This window comes from Triturus cristatus, chromosome 4_2, assembly GCF_964204655.1.
Source record: "Triturus cristatus chromosome 4_2, aTriCri1.1, whole genome shotgun sequence".
Classification (NCBI taxonomy): Eukaryota; Metazoa; Chordata; class Amphibia; order Caudata; family Salamandridae; genus Triturus; species Triturus cristatus.
In genome coordinates this window covers 303327228-303350017 of record NC_140586.1, presented here as the reverse complement: position 1 = coordinate 303350017, position 22790 = coordinate 303327228, and positions in this window count along the sequence as shown.

Sequence of the window (22790 nt, the reverse complement as noted above, 5' to 3'; positions counted from 1 at the left end):
AGTGCTTGATATAGATCCACAGAGAAGATTTTCAAATGGGTTTCCCAGCTACAAGAGCACACGTTTACATTTAGGTACGTTCCTGGAACAAATGATAAAGACCCTCATTTCAAGTTAATGGCTATATTCTGATCCCTTTGTAAACTCTTATTATAAGTTGCATGATAAGTATCAGACACACAGTTTTCCCCTGATAATCAGTTGTGGCCGGTACGGTATGGGGATGGCGGGCTGGGTAGCGTTTCAGAGAGGAGAGGTGGGGGTGATGGTGGGAGGTTTAATAACAATTAAAAATGTACCCACCTGATGGCAGCATCTCTCCTTCGTCTCTCTCACATCGTCCCTCCACTCTGGCCGGAAGAAGGAAATAACCAGGCTCCCCTGAGACAATCACAACGCTGCAATGCAGTGTTGTGATTGGTCTGAACTCTGAGGTTCAGCGCTCATAGGAGCCTGGGCATGTTCTCCATCCAGGCTGTAATGCAGCCTGTGTGGAGAACATGCAAAGTGCGCATGACAGTTTGACCTGGCTAAGACAGCCGGCCAAACCATGATGCACACTTTAGAGTAGAGCAACCACTCCTCCTCCCTCATCACGGGTGCCCGACCCCGTCCCACCCAAACCAGGCGGATACTAAAAATAACTTATGGTATGATTTTTTTTTCTTTATACTGCTCCGCGAGCAGTGGGGTGAAGCTCCTCTGCCTTGATGGAGGAGCCTGTAGTAGAAAAACAAGGGAACCCTGATATGTGAACCTGGGGTGGGTAAATGTTTTAGTAAACAGTGGTTCAAAAGTGGCCCAAGAGGGTCCAAGGTAAATAGTCTCCGTGGAGGGGACAAGGTCACAATTATAATAGATAATCAATATCTCAGGGAGAGATAAGTAATATGCACAGGGACATAAAATCAAAATAACGCATGTTATTTATTTTATAAGGATTATTCCGAAAGCAGGTGCTCACATAGATAAGTGACAAAAAGCGTGAATGAAAAAGTGAGGGTGACTTTAAAACATAAACATCGCATTGACAACATCTATGAGAACCCCTCAATAATTTTTACAGAGTATAAGGAGTTCTTGTTGTAGGGGGTCAAGGGTGTTTCGATCTCAGTTACTAGAGATAATCTTCAGGACATAGAAATAGTGAGCAAGCTGAATTAAGAGCTGGGTGGACCATGAAATTCAAAGTTGAAGTAATACATCAATGGGGCTGCAGCTGAATCCAAGAAGCTGTCAGCTTATGGAGAAACCGTATTGTGCGATGGAGGATCACTGAATGTACTTGAGGGCGAAGGTGCTGCGTGTCCCACTAATTAGAAGGCAGCGCTGGGCTGGTTGTCTAATAAGAGCTGTGAGGCCGGTATTTGTTGACACAGGCTTCGGAATTGAAGCATGAGGGCATGGTGGAGAAGTGTGGCTCAATGATTAGAGTGGCAGACCCTGATGCAGAGATCTAGCCCGGGACCAGTGTTCAATTCCCTGCCTTGGCGGGTCTTGGGCTCAAAAATTCCACGGACCTGATAATTCTCACCTTGGTGCCTACTCCAATCATGGAGTCCCACTCTGCAACTCTGGTCAATAGCTTGCTTAATCTCCACAACGGCCCCCAAAATGCTAAGGATGCCTGGCCTCCACCTTGGGGGTGCCCAGGAGTGGATGCCTCACAGGGAAAGCCAGGATGGGTTCCACAGTGGTATTCGTACAAGCGCCTTGAGACCCTTGCGGGTGAATAGTGCACTATACAAGTATCAAATTTACATTTCAAATTTACATTTTACATGGGACTGCGTATCTTGCATTTGGAACGAGGCACTGAGCCGTTTTTTTGCCCGTTGCAAGCGTCATGAATCTGCCTTGCGATGGAGAGCGGAGCAGCGTGTCTTGCTTCTTCCATACCACCGTCAATGTGGGCCCTCATGTCAATGCGATGTTTATGTTTTAAAGTCACCCTCACTTTTTCACTTCATGCTTTTTGCCACTTATCTATGTGAGCACCTGCTTTCGGAATAATCCTTATAAAATAAATAACATACGTTATTTTGACTCTTATGTCCCTGTGCATATTACTTATCGTTCCCTGAGATACTTATTATCTATTATAATTGTGACCTTATCCCCTTCACGGATACTATTTACCTTGGACCCTCTTGGGCCACTGTTGAACCAATGTTTTCTAAAAAATTGATGGAGGAGCAGCCACTGCTGATAATTACCAGCAGGTCAAACCTGCCAAACTTTATTGAGGGAAAAGGCCTAGAAAAAAGGACAAAACATGCTAACTTTAGTATGTTAAACACTGATTCTGCATGTTAAGCCAAATTTTCTGTTGAACGGTCATAATAGGAGGTATTTAATACACATGGTTATCCCAATCTATTTAATACCAATGGTAATGAAGGCAGATGTGTATATTTCTGGTCTAGGGTAGTGAGAGAGGAGAAAGGAAAAAAGAAGAAAAGGAGTCTGTCTTCAATGTTTTCGTTCAGTGGACAGTGGCTGATCAAGAAAATGATTGGATGGAAACACTAGAACAAGACACTGAATTGGAGGTAGTGAAAGGGGGTTAGTGGAAAAATGGCTACCAGGAAAGGAAAGCAAAGACAACAAGTTTTGGATAACAAGTGGTGAATTGTGGGCCAATGAAGGACCAGCACTCAGAGAAGACAGGCTAATTCCACAAGGGCATTAAGAGTGCCTTTTTTGAAGAGAAGCACATGGGGCATCAGGATAGACTACTGGTTGCCAGTGCAAAGACCTGTGAAAGAGTGTCAGGTGCATGCAGGAAAACAGAGTGTGTGCATAAGGAGTCCCACAGTAACAATGCAATAGTTCCAAAAAGGTCCATGGAAGAAAGGAAGGAACTTTTATCAGGGAAGCAATAGCACAATTTATTCAAAAATTACAAATGTATTTTTCAATGTGTCTAGAGTACAAAGTTATGAAGGAAATGGAATGGCATATGACACACATTGGTAGATTTATACCACTCGAAGATCAATGGTACAGTCCAGAGGTAAAGTAGGACATTAAATGGCAGCTGTTGTGATGGGTCTTCTATAACATAATATCAAGGTTATAAAAATTGCAAAACAGAAATATTGCTGCGAAAATATGGAGATCAAAGATGACAACTTTAAATACTTGCTCTTACATAATATAGTATACATATTTTAAAGTATACAAAACACAATCCTTAATAAAGAAAGGAAACATTACACTAACAGCAGACATGCAACAATGCGTTTCAGCTTCACAGAAGCCTTTGTCAAGTTAAGGAAACGTTCATATCCACTCAAAAATATGTTCAATACATCATAGACATGGAAAACATACCATCAGAGTCAATATCAACAGAAATTCTTCTCATTATTTCCAGCAATACGGGCTATTTCTATTCATATATAAATTGCATAAAAAATATTGGATATTTTCATTGCAAATCACAACAATAGACCCCAATGCAATTCATCTCATGCAACAATCATTATATACTTGCTTTATAATAAAACTGAATAGGTACATGCTCAATCAATATAATACCTAAAAATTATAGTGAGAATAATATTTATTGGATACATTTTTAAACTTTTGCAGGGACAGGAGTTTGGAATTCAACACTACTAAAACAAAATATATGGTATTCGGGAAAGTGCGGGGAGGACTACGTGAGATCAGGATTGCACGTGAACCTCTTGAGCGGGTAAAGCATTTTGATTATGTTGGCATAAGAGTGAGTGAGTCACTTAGATGGGAACAATAATTAGACAAGAGTTACCTTGTCTTATGTCATAGGTCTAAATCAATATTAAGATTCCATAAACAGTCATACACTCAATTCCTAACACCAGCACTGGAAGTCTATCGTACCAAAACCCAAAGTGGAGCACTGCATGGAGCAGAGATATGGGGCCATATTAGTGTAAATAAATTAACGATCTGTGAAAACATCTTTGCCAGGTCACTTATTTCGGTACCCATTACCACCCCATTAATTCTCCTATTCTGTGACCTTGGGATGAATATAATAGGTGATATGGCTGCCTTGAAACCCCTAACCTATTGGTAGCGATTGTGGACAACCCCTCAGCTCACTGACTATTGTAACTCTATAAGGGAGGCACTGATGATCAGTGGTGCAAATAAACTACCATGGTTTAAACATATTGCAGATTGGTGCAAATTGATGAACATGTTGGATTGAGACCTCACGCGGTGATCGTAGTCTGCGGAGGACCCTTCAATTTGGCAACAGAACCCGACATACAAATAAATGTGTGTATTTCCGGACATATACATCAGAATTTATATAAAGGACAATCTTACTACTGGATGCCAAGTCTGTCCGCAATCAAAGAAACAAAGTTAGAAAATATAAACTAAAGAACAACACCCTGTTCTAGAACACTCACAACTCAGTGTATCCTTATCTCTGACCAATAGGCCAGAAGTTCCTCACAGCAATCAACAAATCAAAGAGGATCGCTTCAATCGTCAAATTAATAGATATAAGAAATCAACCCTGATCTACTGTGGCCCATTTTCCTGACGAAGGCACAGCTCAGTGCCGAAACGTGCGTCGAATGCAAGAGATTATTACTTGTGTGCCACATTGTCTTTTCTTCATTAAAACTTGAAACTGTTATCATTGCATTCAGCTGAAATGTAGAAAATGTACAAGTTTTAATGTACACTAGCTTTCTGCTGTATGAATGAAGATGAATGACTGAGTTTGTATGGGACCTTCTTTTTTAATGTAATGAATTTTCTAATATTATCATCAATAAAATTATGTCTATTCTATAAACATATCTAGATATAGTTGGTTCTCCTTTTCTTATGTTGATATGTTATCAATTGTTGAAATCATTATAATGTTTATAATTTTGTTGCCTTAAGTCTGTACACTAGATTTATGGGAATGCCCAGACAAGGCCACAAGAGGTGATCTACTCAGACTAAAAGCCAGGTATTGGGCGGTGGTGGAGGAGCATTATGCTGTTAAATCAGCTCATGGCCAGTTAACATCAACATTTTTAACTGATAAATCATATCTGCAATTTGCTAAATGTTTATATGTCAGATTCAGATATGGCAACCTGCTCCTAACGTTTTCAGGAAAAGAGGCTGTTGGTTTACTAGTAGAGTCTTGTCCTGCCTGCACTAGAGCTAAAGAGACCAAAGAACATGTACTTTTCTTTTGCCCTAAATACCAACAGATACTCAGGAGGTGGATAAGACCAATATTCCTAAACCTTGGAGTCAGGCAATATCAGATTGCATATAAAATCTTAAAAACTGATGCATCGGCGACAATAGTTGTTGCCGTTAGCCGCTTTCTATTTGCTTTCTGGATAACTCAACAGAAGTTTTTACCTTAGTTTGCATTGCGATATTAAACGCTCCCGATTGTGATATGTTGGTCAATCGAATTAATGTATTGTGTATTGCATTCAAGCTCCTCCTCCTTTTATTGTCCTTGTAAGCGACGTGGTTATTAGCTGGAAGGTTGTAATAAAGTTTGCCTTTTATGCATTTTTAATGTGGGTTTTTATCAACCACTTTTTTATTGTATATTTTAATTGAGCATCGGAAATGCATTTTTATTATATATTTTTAGATTGTAAACTGATGATTGCTCTATTTTTGTATACTTTGATGGTTTGAAACAAATAACCAAATAAAGTTATTTGGCCTACTGAGTGACTAGTGAGAATAAAAGTGCAACCCCACCAAAGATTGTGAATAAGTACAAAAGGACAATCAATGTGCAAAAAACATACAAAGCACTGCCCATGAGACAAAATCCTGTTAAAGCTCATATAAATCCTCTTACTGCTGTGTCTATTCTTCTTTAAGTTGTAATGGGATACCCCCCCTCATTTGCAATACTTTACCATTTTATATTTTAGTTCAGGTAGATACCTCCAGTTATATCCATTCCTGCCAGTGTCCTGATCAATCACAATAGTTAGATATTTTAAAGTATAACATAAAAAATGGTAGATTTAAAAATGTATTTAATGAACTCTAAAGTTAAAATCAATAACTTAAAAATGATATAAACAGGTTTTAACTTTAAACACATGCAAAAATATACCAAAATGAATTGAACAGAAATGCACGGTTGCTGCATTGTGATGTAGTATTCTTTAGAGAGGTGTGTCTTCAACTTCTCATACTATTTGCCTGTTGTTCCAGATACTGGGTGTACAGATGGAAAAGGCCTACGGCTTTGCTTTTTCTTTTTTGCACTTCTTATTCTGCCGTCTGATTGTGTTCTGGATGTGCGTGTGACGCCAACTGTTCAACATACCCACACAGATACTCTTTTTACACCATCTACACCCAAACACCCTACACACCTTGGATCCTATATATCTTCACAAATAGGGAACAGAATCAGCTACTCATTTCAAACAATGTCTGTTAACCATCCAAAAGTGGATCACAAAAATAAAATTAACTTAAACCAGACTAGGATTGAATTCACCTCATTGCCTAAGACCACCACAGCATTCACAAATTTTTTGAGACCCTAAAAAGCTGGACTCACTCCCACTATTGTTACCTATCCCATGTAGCCACACAAAAAACATACTTACCACTGCCTACGTCTAACCACAAATCCTCACTACAGTCAAACATTTCATTTCAAAAGAAGACTTCCAGTAAGCTCGCAATCAAGTCAAAGCACATCTGTAATATCAAAACAACTTTCTCACTGGTCTTCCAGCGGAACTCCGAGAGAACCTAAAAGTCATTCTATGTGCAGCACTAGGGTTAATATCACGCACCCATGCCCTGATTACTAGCTCAGGGCTAATTCTGAACTCTGTGAAGTTTTCTCCCAATAGATTCCGTGAAGTGAAACCTGCCAAAATGTATCAGGGAAAAAGTCCCAGAAAAAAATGGGAAAACAGGCTTTGTTTGGTGTGTTGAATACCGATTCTGCGTGTAATGCCTCATTTCCAATTTGAGACATCTGAATAGGAGGCATTTATCGCACTCAGTAAATATCTTATCTTGGTATAACGGTATTTTACGGAGTGTGGTAAAATTCTGCATAATTTGTAATCAGAGCCTAAGAAGAATGAATACATTACTCTAGTACTAAAGGCATTCTGGTCTCTACTCTTAACTTCCAGATGTTTTGTCAAGCCTGCCTGTACTTCCTACAAGACTTTGAGATACTACACGCCTCACATCACCTCCCAACCAAATTAACAGTATCTGTGGGACAGAAGAATCAGAGACCCAAATCAGCCCTTTGACTAACAACTCCCTGCATCAAGGAAAAAATCTGACCTGTCTCCCTCATTCTTCTAAAATAAGGAAGGGACTGCCCCTAGAAATTAGGATGGTCAACTAGTTTCCAAAATTCAAAATAATTAAAACATCTACCTCAAAAACACTTTGCAGTATGAAAACATTTTTACTCTCACTGATACTATATCCTGATGTTTATTCATACCTGATACTCTGTCGTGTTATACTCCACCTTAACTAATGACTGCAGTAACTGTATTTAACAAAGTTATTCTTGTATGTATTTGATGCTGCCTGTAGAGCTCTCCAATGTCCTTTCGGGGAACCTATAAAAAAAACTTTTGTGATGTATAAACACCAAGAAAAATGCCCATATAATACTTAGACATGCATATTCATTGGATGAGGATAAAAATAAATCATGCTTAATTTTCTAATTGCTAAAGCTTTTTAAAATATTTCACAAAGGTGCTTTCTTGTATTCATTTTTTTTTAAACAGGTTTTATAGGGATTTTGATCAATTGTAATTCAGACATCAACATTCAGTACAACTCATGGTCCAACTCCCTCACTCACCCCCCGTGAGTCACTTCACTGTTGAGTGTCAGTCTGAGTGATGTGTATATATGTTATAGCGTACTCTGCTTGATCATGGCGTAGTCATGAGGTGTCATAAGGTAGAGTCCGGGTGGCTGCCTTTTCTTATACTTCTTTGCTCCATTCCGTCCCCTTCTCTCTCAGGCGATGGGGAACGCGAGAGGTTCGCCGTTGCATAGTCCAAGTCAAGTGTCCTTAAATCATCTACTAATCTTCCCCAGGCCCTTGCTGTATCCAATGAGCCTATACCTCATCCCGACGTGCTTTCTTGTATTCATTAAACCATTTTCAAAATACTTGCAAAAAGGAAGTATCGCCTAGAGCGGATAAAACAGAATTTTTTCCCAGAGCGCTGACTAATATTACGTACTTTGGAACTGAGGGTCTGATTTAGAGTTTGACAGACAGGATACTCTATCGCAAACGTGATGGAGGACCCTATGGACCAAACCCTTGGTCCTCCTGCCCTATTGAGAGTCGGGTGGACTGCCGGTTCCTGTCAGTGATACCCGCGGTGGCTCCACTGATGCAAAGTTTAGTCTGATAGCCTGACGGAGTGCTGACCATCAGGGTAAGGGCTTCACATAGCCCACCCTATTTAGGAGGGATGCCAGATTTCCTTTTTCCGTCACTGCAATAAAAAAACTGGTGGTCACGGGCAGATAAATTGAAATAATGACCCACAGCGCCTGGGAAACCTCCATGACAAAGGTTCTTCAGCAGTTCCTCTGATGGTGCAGAGATCACCGCTTGGCTGGTGATGAGCTCTAAATTTGGCAGGAGCAATAGTTCATCAGGGTGGTGGATGTAATGTCTTCCACCACCCTAAATGGTAGACTACCATTGGATAAACATGAAGGGCTATTTTTATCTAAAATTAACACAGAGCAGCACAGCAAGTCACCTTGTTATGCTGTGCTTCAGGGAAAGGGCATGAATGTGCTGTATTCATCACAATACTGCACTTTCCTGCGTTTTCCCAGCACTGTGGCACAATGGGCTGCTTAGTGCCAACGCAGGCACCCTTGCACCATAGTGCAAGGGTTCCTGTGTTGCATGCAGGATTGTTTTTGGGAAGGAAGGGACACCTTTCTGTGCAAAAACATTCCCCTGGTGCATTTTTCCTCTTCCTATGTGCGCTGCAGAATGCAGCACACATAGAGAGAGGAAGAAACAGGACAAATAAAGTTATTTCTCCTCGTTTCACCTCCCCTAGGAAGGCATAGCATTTTGACGCATTCCCTGGTCTACCAGTAATGGTAAATCTGGGAATGCGTCAAAAATAAAATCCATGGGAGTTATATAGGAACTCCCACGCATCGCCAGTAGAATGCCTAATGAGGGCAGAGGCACGCAGCGATTTGCGCTACATTGCATTACTCCTGTTTTATAAAGCCAATTAGGGCCATGCACAGTGGCCTTGCATGACATGATAATTGCATTTTGGGGTTGCGTCGCGCATGCACCATGTTGCGTGGTGCAAAAGCGATGCAACTCCATAATGAATATAGCCATAAGTGAGGCTCTGAGTTACTAAATGGATATCTGATCCCTTTGTTAAGAAAATAAATAAACAAAGATTATAGTGTGTAGATGTGGAGTGTATATATAATGCAATCTGACGACTTCAGCATGCAGCCACCCCTAGTGTATCCGCTTAATAGAGACAATGTATTTCTATTTTTGAGTTTCTGGTGATCACACATTTTCTGGCTCCTTGTCTCACCATTTTCTCAATTTATTTTCAGCTGAACTGTGTCCCCTGATATCAATTAAGACTTGACGTGGAACAAAGATTAATGTGCTGCGAACCCTTAATTCGTTTCGCGCCTTTCTGTGTGCATGGGAGTGTGATGTGATATTGTAATTAACAATAAGTGCACATTTCGGGTATTTCATGGTTCAAATGGCGCATATAAGTCATTGTTTTTTCGTTCCTTCCTTTCCTCCATCCCTGAATTACTCCCATGCTACTTCTTGCCTTTCCTCCTCCCTTCGTTTAGTCCTTGTTTCCTTTCTATGCTGCTTTATTCCACCCTCCTCTTCCTCGTGTTTCTCTCATTCCCTCACTTGTTCTTCTCTTACCTACATCCTCTAGTACCTCCGTTCCTCTTTTTTTACCTCCCGTCCCGCTCTCCCTCCTTTTTCCAACCCCTTACGCCTCTCTTTCACTCATAAACTTCCCTCCAACTTTAACTGTCCCATCCGTACTACTTCCATCTTTCGTCCCTTTTTCCGTTTATTCATTCACTCTTTCCTCCCTGCTGTCTCATGTTATCCCTTTTTATCACCATCCTTTCCTCATTCGCCCTTCACTTCATAATTTCTTCTAATTTTTTCTTCTCTGCGCCCACTCTTTTGTGCCTCCCTACCCTCCTTCTTTTTTTCCACTCCCCCGTCTTCCTCCCTCTCTTCCTCCTTTCTTTCTAAAGTTTCCCCAGACCCCTTCCTTGCTTCTCTACACCATCCTCTGATTAGAATGTCTCGTTCTCTTCTTCAATTAATTTCCTCCCTCCTTTTCTCTCCCCTTCCTCCTCCAATACTTCATTCCTCCTTATCCTTATCTCATTCCTCTCTTGTGTGTAGTACTTCCTCTCTTGATTTTTTTCTTGTACCACCTCCTCACAACAATATCTTTCTATTTTCTCCTACTTCTTTCCTCCATACCGCTATATGCCTTTCTTCCACCTCCCACCCTCCCTCCTTACATCTTTACTTTCTCTCTTTTCCTCATTTTACTCCTTCTCTCCATCTCTTCTTTGCAAACATCAAACATCCCTTGATCAGCATCTCTCCCTAACATCTCCTACCCTCTCTCGTTTTCTTCTTTTATCCTCCATCCCTCCTTCCTCACGTTCTTCCTTGTCGTACTCCCTCCTGCTTTCCTTTCTGATAATATTCTCTGACTAGAATCTCCCTCTTCTTCTACTCCCTTTCTTCCTTCCTTTTTGAATGCCTTCTTTTCAGCCCTGCCTTCTTTTCAGCCCTCCCTTCTTTCTCCCATCCATACTTTCTTTCTTTCCTTGATCTACTCCCACTCCCTTCTTTGCAAAATCTACCATCTTCTGATCCGGCCCTATCCCTATCGTCTCCTACTCCCTCTCTCCTTTCCTCTTGCTTCCTTCCTCAATCTCTTCTTCATCCCATCCTTCCTTCCTTCATCGCTTTCTTGTTCTACTCCCCCTTCTATTCCTTCCTTATACCATCCCCTGGCCACGTTCACTTACTATTTTCTGCAACTCCCTCTTTCCCTTCCTCTTGCTTCCTTCCCCAATCTCTTCTTCCTCCCATCTTTACATCCTCCTTGCTTCCTTGTTCTACTCGCTCCCCCGCCTTTCTTTTACCAGCCCCTGAACAGAACCTCTCCCTACTGTTTCGTACTCTCTCTCTCCCTTCTGCTTGCTTCCATCCTTAGTCCCTCCTGCCTCAAATCCTTAGTTCCTCCCTTTCTTCCTTGTTCTTCTCCCTCCCCTTCCTTCCTTATACCCTCCTCTGGTCAGAATCTTCCTCTATCGTCTTCCACTCCCTCTTGCTTCCATACTCAGTCATTCCTTCCAGCCATCACTACTTTATCCCTTTCTACCTTGTTATAATTCCTCCTTCCTTTTACCATCTCCTGGCCAGGATATCTCCCCTTCTTCTCCTGCAATAAACGACCTTGGAAGGGTGAGATATTTGATCCCGATAGCGACAGTGACAAGGTAAACATGCTCCTGCCCACTCAGTGGCCTGCCAATCTGGAATGGCCGACAGTGCCCACCTTAAGGAGAGGAAGGAAAAGGAATAAAAGCCGGGAGCCGCGGAACTGGCTCAGGTAACTCGGATGGTGGCGAACTAAAGCAATCAGTCTGTAATTTTCTAAACCAGTGAGAAACCAGCACAGAGGCATCAATCATTCTCAGAGAACAAGCTCTGGGAAAAAAAAGCTCTCTACTCGCCCCGCTTACCTCACATTCGGCTTTTGCACTCAATTACTTTCAGTCCCATTCTTCTCAATCGCCTTCTGCATCTCTCATTTCTCTGGTCTCTTTCCTCCTGCTTCCCACCTCCTCATTTGCTCTCGCCACCCCTTCTTCCCCTCTGTTTTCCTATTCCCCTCCTGACTGACATTCTGTATGGTGCTCGGCATTTCCTTCTTTGTTGCTCTCCTTTTTTCTCATCCTCATTGTGTCTGTACACCTAGGTTCAGGCTTCCCTGTGCGAATCATGCGCCTTATGATATTAATACTTTACACTGAGGCGTTTCCCGCGGTTTTCACACTGGCACCAACTAACAGGGGGAGCCACTCAAGATGGCCCCCCATCACAAGTCTCCTTGCAAATGAAGACACCAAAAAGGTCCTGATTTTGAGTCACGTGGAACGGAATTACCATATGGAATTCTACTCCACCTGATTCAGAGCGGCAGGTGTTTCCACACTGGGGGGGCATATGTAAAATCCCCTATCGCCACCACAACATCACTTTAATCAACGTTGTGGTGGCGATAGGGGCTTAGCCTTATCTATAAGGCAGCGTTAAGCCACTATTATGGCTTAACGCTGCCTTGTGCATAAGGCTCCCTTTCACACTATGTACAAGGGCAGCGTACATAAGAGGCAGCGCCAAAAGTAAAGAGACCAGGTAAAACCTGGTTGTAAGTTGGCGAAACGAGGAGAAATGCATTATTAATCATGTTTTTGCTTTGTCCATGTGTGCTGCCTTGTGCTGGATTGTTTATGTACAGGAAAGTTGCCCTTCCTGTACATAAACAAACTTTTTTAAAAAGCCCATTTGTGACTTTCATGTGTGCTGCATGAAGCAGCACACACGAAAGTGACAAAATGGAATTTCAGGATTGTTTATGTGTAGGAAGGAACACCTTCCTACACATGAACAATACTCCCCTGTATGCAGACACCCTTGCACTATGGTGCAAGGATGCCTGCGTTGGCACTACACTGCTAAGTGTAGTGCCATTGCAGGGGGAAACGCAAGGCTGCACCATATCGTTGTAAATATGGTGCAGCCTTCCGTTTCAGAAGTGGCAGAGTAAGGCGTTAAGCCATGACGGCTAACGCCTCACTCCGCCACTTCATTGTACATATGGCCCATGGTGTTTTCTCCCAGAAAAGTAAAATGAGGGTTCAACTGCAGCAGCAGCCAAGCTGTATTCCCTGTTTTTTTTTGTCTGGAGGAGGAGCATACCATGCCAGAGCTTACCTTTCACTTCACTCCCCTACACCCTCTCCCAATCTCTACCCAAGGCAGAAGCGTACATTTACCACCTGATCAGGTCTAAATAGACAAAACAGGCCCCAGGCAGGCCACAAACCTCCGAGCATGGCACAACCCCTCTCATTACATTGAGGGAAAAAAACAAGAGGAAAAGAATTCCTATTTATTCTTCTCTTACAAATATCACTGGCATTATCCTTAGCAGGATGCACGGACCCTCACCCAGCTAGGTGGCATGCTTCATCATCAGGTCGCCCTTCACGCTGGGCGAAAAGTGCAATATTCAGCGGGCCCCTCAAGAAAGGAGGCTCTGGTGAAGATCTTTTCTTTCCCGTGTCCCAGTAGGGTTGTTGTACATGGGTAGCCATAGCGGGTAATGGGTGCAGTGAGAAAATTTAAATTACCTATAGATTGATAGTATGTATACTGCAATTATTCGCTGAAGGCAACCTATGGAAAGGTGTGGTCAACATGTTTCATGACCTGCTGCCCAGTTGGGTCATGTGGCATTTCTTCAGGACCTTTGAAAATGATACCATTATCTTCCTATGTAGTCCTATCTCTGGCAAAATAGTCTATTTCAATTTTTTCTAACTTTATATAGTTGGGTGCGAAACCTTGGGGACTTATGTACTTCTAAATCAGTGAGCCCGTGTAATGGTTGGCAGGGCCCTGTGAGATGTGGGACTTGGAACCCTCTCTGTACAGTGACTGTAGTAGGTGTGCATGTAGTCTCATCTACAGTGATCATCCATGCCTCGCTTCACGGTTGTAGGGGCATGTGAGTTCCCAAAAACATATGGATATCAAATGTTTGTGAATAACTATTCCGGAGCATAAACCTTTTTTTCTCTGGCAAAGGTTGCAAAGTGATGCTTTGTGGTAAAAAATCTCAGCAGTAATCCATATCCTTTGGAGAATTATCTTGCAAATCCTTGCAATCTGGATTCAGCAAGGTTGCTGTTAATCTCCTCACTTTTCCTGAACATACAGACAACCATGCAAATGACATTATTATGGTCAGCAGTAAACCCGAGGAAAGAGAAGTGAGACAAGGCAGAGAAACAGAAATAGTGGATGTCTTCACTCTGCCTGTTCTTACTGATGGGATTAACCTTTTTTTTTATTTCTCCTTATTAAAGTTTTAAATAAATTTACAAAATGTGCCAGGCACTTCAAATATTGCAACAGAACAGCATAAGTATCCATCCAACTAACAATTCCTATCATGACATATGATAAACGTTGTGACAGTCTCTGTATTTCTGACTCTCTGTGGGTGGTTGAAACTCTGGAACTTCCCAGAGCTGAACTACAAATGAAACCTTTTATAAAAGATGCCACAAAACCATGAACTGCAATACTCGTTTCTATGTTGATTACTATCTTCATTGATTTATAAATCGAGTATGTGCTCTGAATGATGGTTATAGTAACAACGTCATCAACTGTAACATAATGCACACACATTATTATTGTACCTTCTCTCTCAACAATAAGCAATCAATTCCCTGCCACAATGCTTGGAGAGTTGCCTTTGATAAATAAAGCTGCAGCAACAAATGATGGGCGAAATGCTGAATAAATCAAATATTCACCCCAGTCAAGAGATTTGGGTTAAATCCATGGTTCTTTTGCTCACAACGTCACCCCAGTTTAGACCCAGCCATATGCAAATCAGTCTTGACCCTGTTCCTCATGGACACAGTCCAGCCCGAACTGCTAAGTTGAGTCCTCCCTGGAGCAGAACCAAGCATCCTGGGACCGGTTTCGGGGTTTCCCCCCTCATCAGCTAGGCTAGCTTGAATCCAGTGGCACAGCGAGCAAGGGAACCACGTCTGGGCATACCATACATAATTAATAAACAAATTTAGGGTTCCTATGGCACACCTTCGTATATGTAATAGGTCTATATATATTTTAGATCAAATGTATAGAAACTGTAAAGGATAATTTTCCCTTTTTCTTTTTCACATTAGACCAAATACAATAACAGGAATTCAAAACATCGATTCAACACGATCCGATTTGGTAAAGATCTGTATTTTTTTATTCTTGTCCGTGAAGATATTTTATTTCTTTCATAAAATATTCCCAGCACATTATAGCCAACACGTGTTTCGTCTTGTTCTAAGACTTTCTCAAGGCCTTTAAATATACAACTGCATATCATATAGGGGTAGTGGCCCAGTTCTTTGAAACGTGTTAAGCTTTGTGAAATGACTCATATGTAGGTACTGGTATACCCTTCAGAAAACTCTCACATGGAGACACAATTCATCAAAACAATGCCATTATCAGGCTTCTTGTATTCATTAATTTCATTTCCTTCAATGTTCCATTGTACAAATATGGTAAAATGTCACTGAACAAAAATGAATGGAGACGCCGATCCACGTGTTTACATGCCGAAGGTGAAAATGAAAAGCAGGTAACGCCTAGATCTGGGATCTCAAATATTATCCAGGATACTGGTCTATAGCCAGAGACTCTTTGACAATTCGAGGTGAATTCCAGACTATGGTAACAAGGGTCCATCTGCAGCAACTAATAACATTTACACGTTTTTTCTACTCTCTATAGTTACTGATCATACACAGGTGATTGGTTGTCACCCATTTATCATATTACAGTCAGATTTTGATCACCCAGCATTGTTGCAACAGACATTTCACAAGAATGAAAAACAACATGTCAATAAAACACACACTGAAATAACCCCAGGGGGGACTCGCTATACAACAGAAGGGTATTGATTACACCATTAAGGTGATACACAATATACCAGGGTGCTGCCAGAGACATTGGCTGCTGATCAAAATGTCAGGCACTGCTAGTGTCAATATGGTGACATATGATGCTGGTTGCTATACTCAGATTTAATTTGATACAATTAGGTAAATGTATACATAAATTATATTTTATAATGTTTTAGATCCGTTTTAATTGATGTGTGAACCTTTCTTAATAATCTCTGAATCTGAAAAACTATATGATGTACAATGATTATTTCTGTGTTTTTCTGATCATTGTTATGACCGAATAAAGACTATTGAACTGAACTACTTAGATGTTCCCAGTGAAAACATAGTGCCACTCAAAAGGTCAAGGCACTGGCAATGATATCAGGGTTCTGCCACTCAGATCATCATCATCATCACATTTATATAATGTTTCATCCTGAAAGCATCCTTGTGTTTTTCAAGTGGCAGGATGAGAAGATGAAACTAGGGTGCTGCTTAGTATATGAGTGATGCCAGTAATGTGAGGATGCTGTCAGTGGCAAAAGTGTGCTGTTTAAAATGTCAGTTTACTCCCAATAACATCAGCGTGATACCCAAGTGTTTTGGTGCTGTCAGTATTGTTAGATGTTCACCTCACATGACAGGGCTGACGCTTATTCCAGCTTCTTCTCAAAATGCTGTGTTGATGCCAATAATATCAGTCAGGATGCTGCTTCAATGTGTTCGGTTGTTGTTTTTTATTTTATTTAGTTAGCAGTTTTATTTTATAGCATGGACTTTAACTGAGGGGATGTCAGAGCACTTTACAGAGACGTTTAGAGGGTAAACACCTTTGCACTATATAGGTTACAGAATGATTACATAACATATTTATATTACAAACCATATCAAGAAGTAGACAGTGGTTACATATGTATATATTCAATTGGGAAACATAGGAATAACATGACGTACAGTAGAAGATAGATCAAGACATATAATTCTGGGTCAGGGGTCAGTGGTTTTCCATATAAATCTGAAGTTTGTTGTAATTCCATATCTTGCATGACTTGTGAGCAAGCCCTGAGAGTTAGTGGCATAGTTATGAGGTCTTGTTGCATCATGTAATAGCGAGCACAAAATGATTGGTATACCAGAAATGTCTGCCTTTCTATTATATAGTAAATTTCTTCCTTAAGCAGCATAGTGGGTCAAGTTTCAGTAATTTCCAGAGAATACAAGCTGATCTAAGTGTGGAGTAGACTGGGAGAGGGAGACATTTAAGCTTGATAATGATTGCACAACAAGATTGCAACCATATACAGAAACTTCAAACCACAACCCACAGCTATGGACTTCCTAAAAGGCGCCACAGCCACAACTGACACGAACCACAGACTGACCACCTGGAACCGCCTCTCCACCCAGGGCACCACCTCCACTATGAAATTCATGCACTTGGGAGCTCACACTGTCTCATGCCCACACCACATCTTCAACATCGGATACCAAAGGATCGGCCAGGAACTCTACACCTTTATCAGAAAAACTCTGCCAGATTCTGCGTAGTTCCGCTGGTGGTGGAGTAGGCCCCGAGTCAAAAGAAAACACAGTCTTATTAGAGGGAGGAAATGGAAAGGCGGCAAGGGGTCTGCTGCCCTCAAGAGGCTCCAGTCCTCAGAAGCCTCAAGCTTTCCACTGTGATGAAGCCATGGTGGCTACGCCGAATATGCCACGTTACAACGCATGTGATACATCGCATGCCATTATAACGCGGTCGTTACAACGACTGCGTTGTTACATCGCATACCATTACAACACAAGTCGTTACAATGACTTGCTGTGGGGGCTCTAGATGTTGGAATAGTTTAATTTACTATTCTAACTCCAGTCTGTGCAACAGTAGGTAAGGTGTTGGATTTTAAATCCAAACATTCTGCCTCCTACAGCAAGTTATTGCAATGACTTGCGTTGTAATGGTTTGCGATGTAACAATGCGGTCATTGTAACAACCGCGTTGTAATGGCATTCGATGTATCGCATGCGATGTAAAGGATGTCTCCCGGCAACACGCCGCCTGGTGCTGCTTGCATAATGCAGCTAATCTGCTATTGACCTCAAGGGGTGGCATAGGGGCTGTCAGCCTCCCAGTCTTTAGCACAGCATCTGTTGTTAACGGCACACACATTGTATATGCAACACAGCCTGTTTCACCACTACAGTTGTGAACACACATTGTATCTCACTACATGCGGCATGTGTTAGCTTAGCTATCAGACTCTCTCACCACACACTGCCTGTCTCACCACAGCTTCATAGTAATGCATGTCTCATCGCATACAGCCTGTCTCAGCACAGCTGTATAATGCTTTATGCCTCACCATAGCCACGTGTTCCATAAAGTACTGCCTGGTCTCTAATTGCTGGACAACACACACAAGGTGCTGGACACAACATACTTGTTTTCTCTCACCATACACAGCCCGTCACACACATCTTGCACTCTGTGTGCTCGACCTGCTACACGTTTCATCACACAATAATCTTCTTGAAGCATGCATGGTACGTGAAGTCACAGTTCCTCTAATTAGGAGACCCACCCTTCATTTTGCCAACATTTCTAATGAACCCGACGGGTTCGCTCGCAAGTTGCTTTTTAGTTAAAAGTTCGGACTGGCACATGTTCATGCGGGAGAACCCTCAATCTAACTCCGCTCAATGGGAGCAAAAGGGGTGATTATAACCCCAGTTAAAAAAGCTAGCTGGGGTGGCAGAAGATTCATCACAGGGGCCCCAAGGGCCTAGAATGAACTTCCTTTCCATCCCAGGAACATCACCAAGCTCATTTTAGGAAGGGACTGAAAACTTGGCTTTTCATCCCATAGGGCACCACACACCTCAGCAATCGATAGGCAGTGTTCATCGCCAGGACACCCCAGGGTAACCACTGTGCTTAGAAATTAAATGAACATAACATAACATAACTGTGGCATGCCAGATGTAATGGCTCAGTGGACTAATGGATTCACTTCAGGGATCTGTGATGGTCACAGCTTGAAATTCCGCTGGGTTTACTCAGCTTTTCATTCTCCCGAGGTCTATGAAATAGTACCATTAGATTGGGAAACAAATAAACGCCTTTCATTACCTGCCAAAACACCCTTCTGGTGTGCTTCACACATACACATTATGCCTGTCATTCCGTGCTGAGACACCCTTCTGGTGCGCTTCATACACGCTATGCTATGCAACAGCTTTAGGCATGTTACATGCAGTCACTGGCCTCACAATCAGTGCACGGCACTCTGTAGGGTGCAGTCTCCATGTGTCGTGGTCCCAGTGCTTCTTCTCCTCAGGATCACGTTGATGCTATGTGTGGGCCCCCCGCCCATCCGACCCCTGTCCGGTGCACGTGAAAATACCCTCGGACAAGGAGACAGGTGGGCGAGGGAAGGTCGGGAAGGGACAGCAGGGGAGAGACCTGGAAGAAACAAGAAGACGGGTTAAGCCACAGGCTCCTCTCTACCTCCCCCACACCCCCAACTCGTTCTTCCCCCTACCTGGGGTTTCTGTCTTCCCTATGGCAGCTCTCTGTGAGTCCCTCTCCGTTACTTCACGGATGGGGCGCAGAGAGAGAGAAGGTCTCGCTCGCGCTCCTCGTTCCTTCACGGGGAGGCGCAAGGAAAGGCTTGAGACAGCCTGCGGACTCAGGCGCTGCCACTCACGCCCAGGAACTCCGGGGGCGGAGGAGCGCAGGAGCCGCTGCTGCTTGAGGTTAGCGTCGAAAGTGTCGGGGGCGCTGCCACTCACGCCTGGGAATCCGGGAGGCGGAGGAGCGCCTGGAGGTCTGTGAGAGCGGGTGGCGCTGCCACTCACGCCCCGAGGTCCTGGGGCGGAGGAGCGCCGGGAGGTCCGCAGAAGTAGGTGGCGATGCCACTCACGCCCGGGAAATCCAGGGGCGGAGGAGCGCCGGGAAGTCTGGAGGAGCAGATAGTGCCTCAGGATCTGCAGAGGCGCGCCGGGAAAACCGCAGCCTGCTTGCCTCCTCAGGGTCGTCGAGAGATCAGTTGTCGAGATATCCACGTCGGGTCACCGGCTGGATGGAAGACAGGGATTTTGCGGGACGATGCGGGGGTTTGGTCATAGCCGTTGGGATTCACTAGTTCGAACGGGAATCATTGGCCCCGCCTACCAGATTGCCGCGCCTCTTATACTTGACCGGGGGCGATGACGTTTCTTCCGGCGGGTGGCCGCGGGGGCTGCTGGGATTTGGAGTCCTTATCCTCGGAGCAGCGCCATCGGCCCCTGAATCATGACAGCACACCCCTCTTCACCCCGGCCACCGGACCGCCGGAGCCTCCGGGCTTGGAGGGCGAACGGCGGTGGAAGGCCGCCACCAGTCGGGCCGCGTGTACCGCCGTCGCCGGTTCCCATGAGTTCTCCTCGGGGCCGTATCCCTTCCAGGCCAAAAGATACCAGAGCTTGCCCCTCACCAGTTTGGAATCCAGAACACGGCGAACGACGTACTCCTGCTCGTGGTGTACCCAGACAGGCGCAGGGGGCTTCTTCACCGGGCACAGAGAGGGTTTCAGCAACGACACGTGGAACACAGGATGGATGCGCAGATGCGGGGGCAACCGCAGTAGCACCGCCACCGGGTTCACATGTCGCACCACCGGGTATGGTCCAATGTACTTTGGGTGAAAAACACTGGGATAGCGGAAGCGGATGTTTTTCGTGGACAACCATACCTTCTCCCCCTTGCGATACACCGGTGCGGGTCTCCGCCGTTTGTCGGCTTGGGCTTTATAGCGAGTCTTCGCTACCCTCAAGCTGGCCCTGGCCTGTTTGAGAGCAGTGTGTATGGTGCTGAGTCTTGTCTGCAAATCAGGAAGGGACACCGCCTCCCTGGGGAGAATGAAGGGAACAAAGCGGGGGTGGAACCCGGAAGCAAGAAAGAATGGAGTGTGGTGTGTTGAGGAATGTTGTGCATTATTATACGCCACCTCGGCCACCCAGAGCAAATCAACCCAAGAGTCCGCCGCTTTAGCGGCGTAGCAACGCAGGTATTGTTTCAGGGTTTGGTTGAGTCGCTCTGTCTGCCCATCCGTCTGGGGGTGGAAGCTCGTGGACAGGGAGGAATGGATGCCGAGCTGCTCACACCACACCCTCCAGAACCGGGCAGTAAACTGCGATCCCCTATCCGAGACGATCCCCATCGGGAGTCCATGAAGTCGCACCACGTGTCTCAACAGGAGGGACGCCAATACCCCTGCCGAGGGGACTTGTTTACAGGCGATGAAATGGCCCATCTTTGTGAGATAGTCAATGACCACAATAATGGCGGTACATCCCTGGTCCTTCGGCAGCCCCACCACGAAGTCTATGGAAATCCGTTCCCAGGGATTCATCGGGGTAGGAAGTGGCATCAGCAGTCCTTGTTGTCGCTGATGGACGGGTTTCATCTGGGCACAAACCGCACATCTCTTCACCCATAGCAACACATCAGGTCGGACAGTAGGCCACCAAAACTGTCTCAACACCCTCTCCAGGGTTTTTGTCCCTCCCATGTGCCCCGCGCTGGGTACTTCATGGCACCATGAGAAGACGAGCTTTCGGAGTTGTAATGTGGGGACTAATACCCGGGACCCCCACAAGGGGATACCCTGGAAAAGACGCCATTCCTTGTGGCTTCGTAACCACGATGACCAGGTGAAGGTTTGGATACCTTTCTTTACCCCCTGCAGAAAGGATTCGGTCTTCAGACTACCTATGACCTGATCCGGAGCGAGAATGGATTGCTCGGGAGACACCGTAGGGAGACATGGAGGATTTTGGCGTGAGAGAGCGTCGGCTTTTCTGTTCAATGCCCCGGGACGATAAGTCACCACGAAATGATACTCAGCAAAAAAGAGCGTCCATCTCTTTTGCCTTGCCTGTGGTAAATAAAATTCCTTTACCGGGACTGAATTTGATACAGAAACATTATAAAATAGCTCAGTAAAATGAGAGGCAGAATCCGTGATATTAGAGTTTCGGAATGGGCTTTATTCCAGTGCTCGATTATAATCGGTTGCTCCAAGTTCCATCACCACGGGGGTTCAGGAAGTGAAGTACATACTTTATTGACAAGAAGTAACTTTTATAGGACATACATTACAATGAAGCGAATGCAGTAGGCGTAACAATTGATAAGGAAAATGACGATTTGTTCTGCGTAACCAGAAATGGGTGTAATAAAGAGTAAAAAGGAACATAATTGGTTATGATGTCATACATAGGTGGATCTATAAGATAATACTTGGCCTAGATGCGCGCGCAGCAGCATGACGTGTAATTGACGTGTAACTAGGGGGTGAAGGGGACTTGACATTTAGCTCTACATGTGGAGACAAAAAGTCTGGGGGGTCAAGTCAACCTAATCCCAAATCATATCTAACATCCTATGTTTAAAGAACTATGTTATCCAAGAAAGAAGGACTCTCGGACAGAATCTATTCTATACTGACTGTGCGTGCATGTACAAGCGTCTAAGTGTCTACACTGAATGCGAGGGGGTAGGAATATTCCATGGTAACAGGGCTATGAATCACTTGCATGAGGACAGAGAAGCCGGGCCTTTTGCTCGGTAACTGGAAGAATGTTTACTTAAGCTACTAGGCAGGAATGCATCGGCTGAGGGGGAAGCAGATAATTCGAAGGTGAAATACAGTACTTGGCAGAGAATAGGCTGATGTCAGGCTTCGTGAGCCGCGCAGAGAATGAGACAAAGTTCATGGTCACAGATGCAGGCTCAGACTGGAGCTTTCAGAGGCAGAAGGCAAAAGGAGTTTTGATGACAGAATCAGGGCCTACTTGCCTGGACTGTAAAATGGCATAAGTGAGCCATACAAAGCCGGTGGCCTTTCATATTTAGGAATGGAATATCCGGCCTGTTCATGGCGGATCTGACAGAGGACATGTTGACGGTGGACGCATATGTA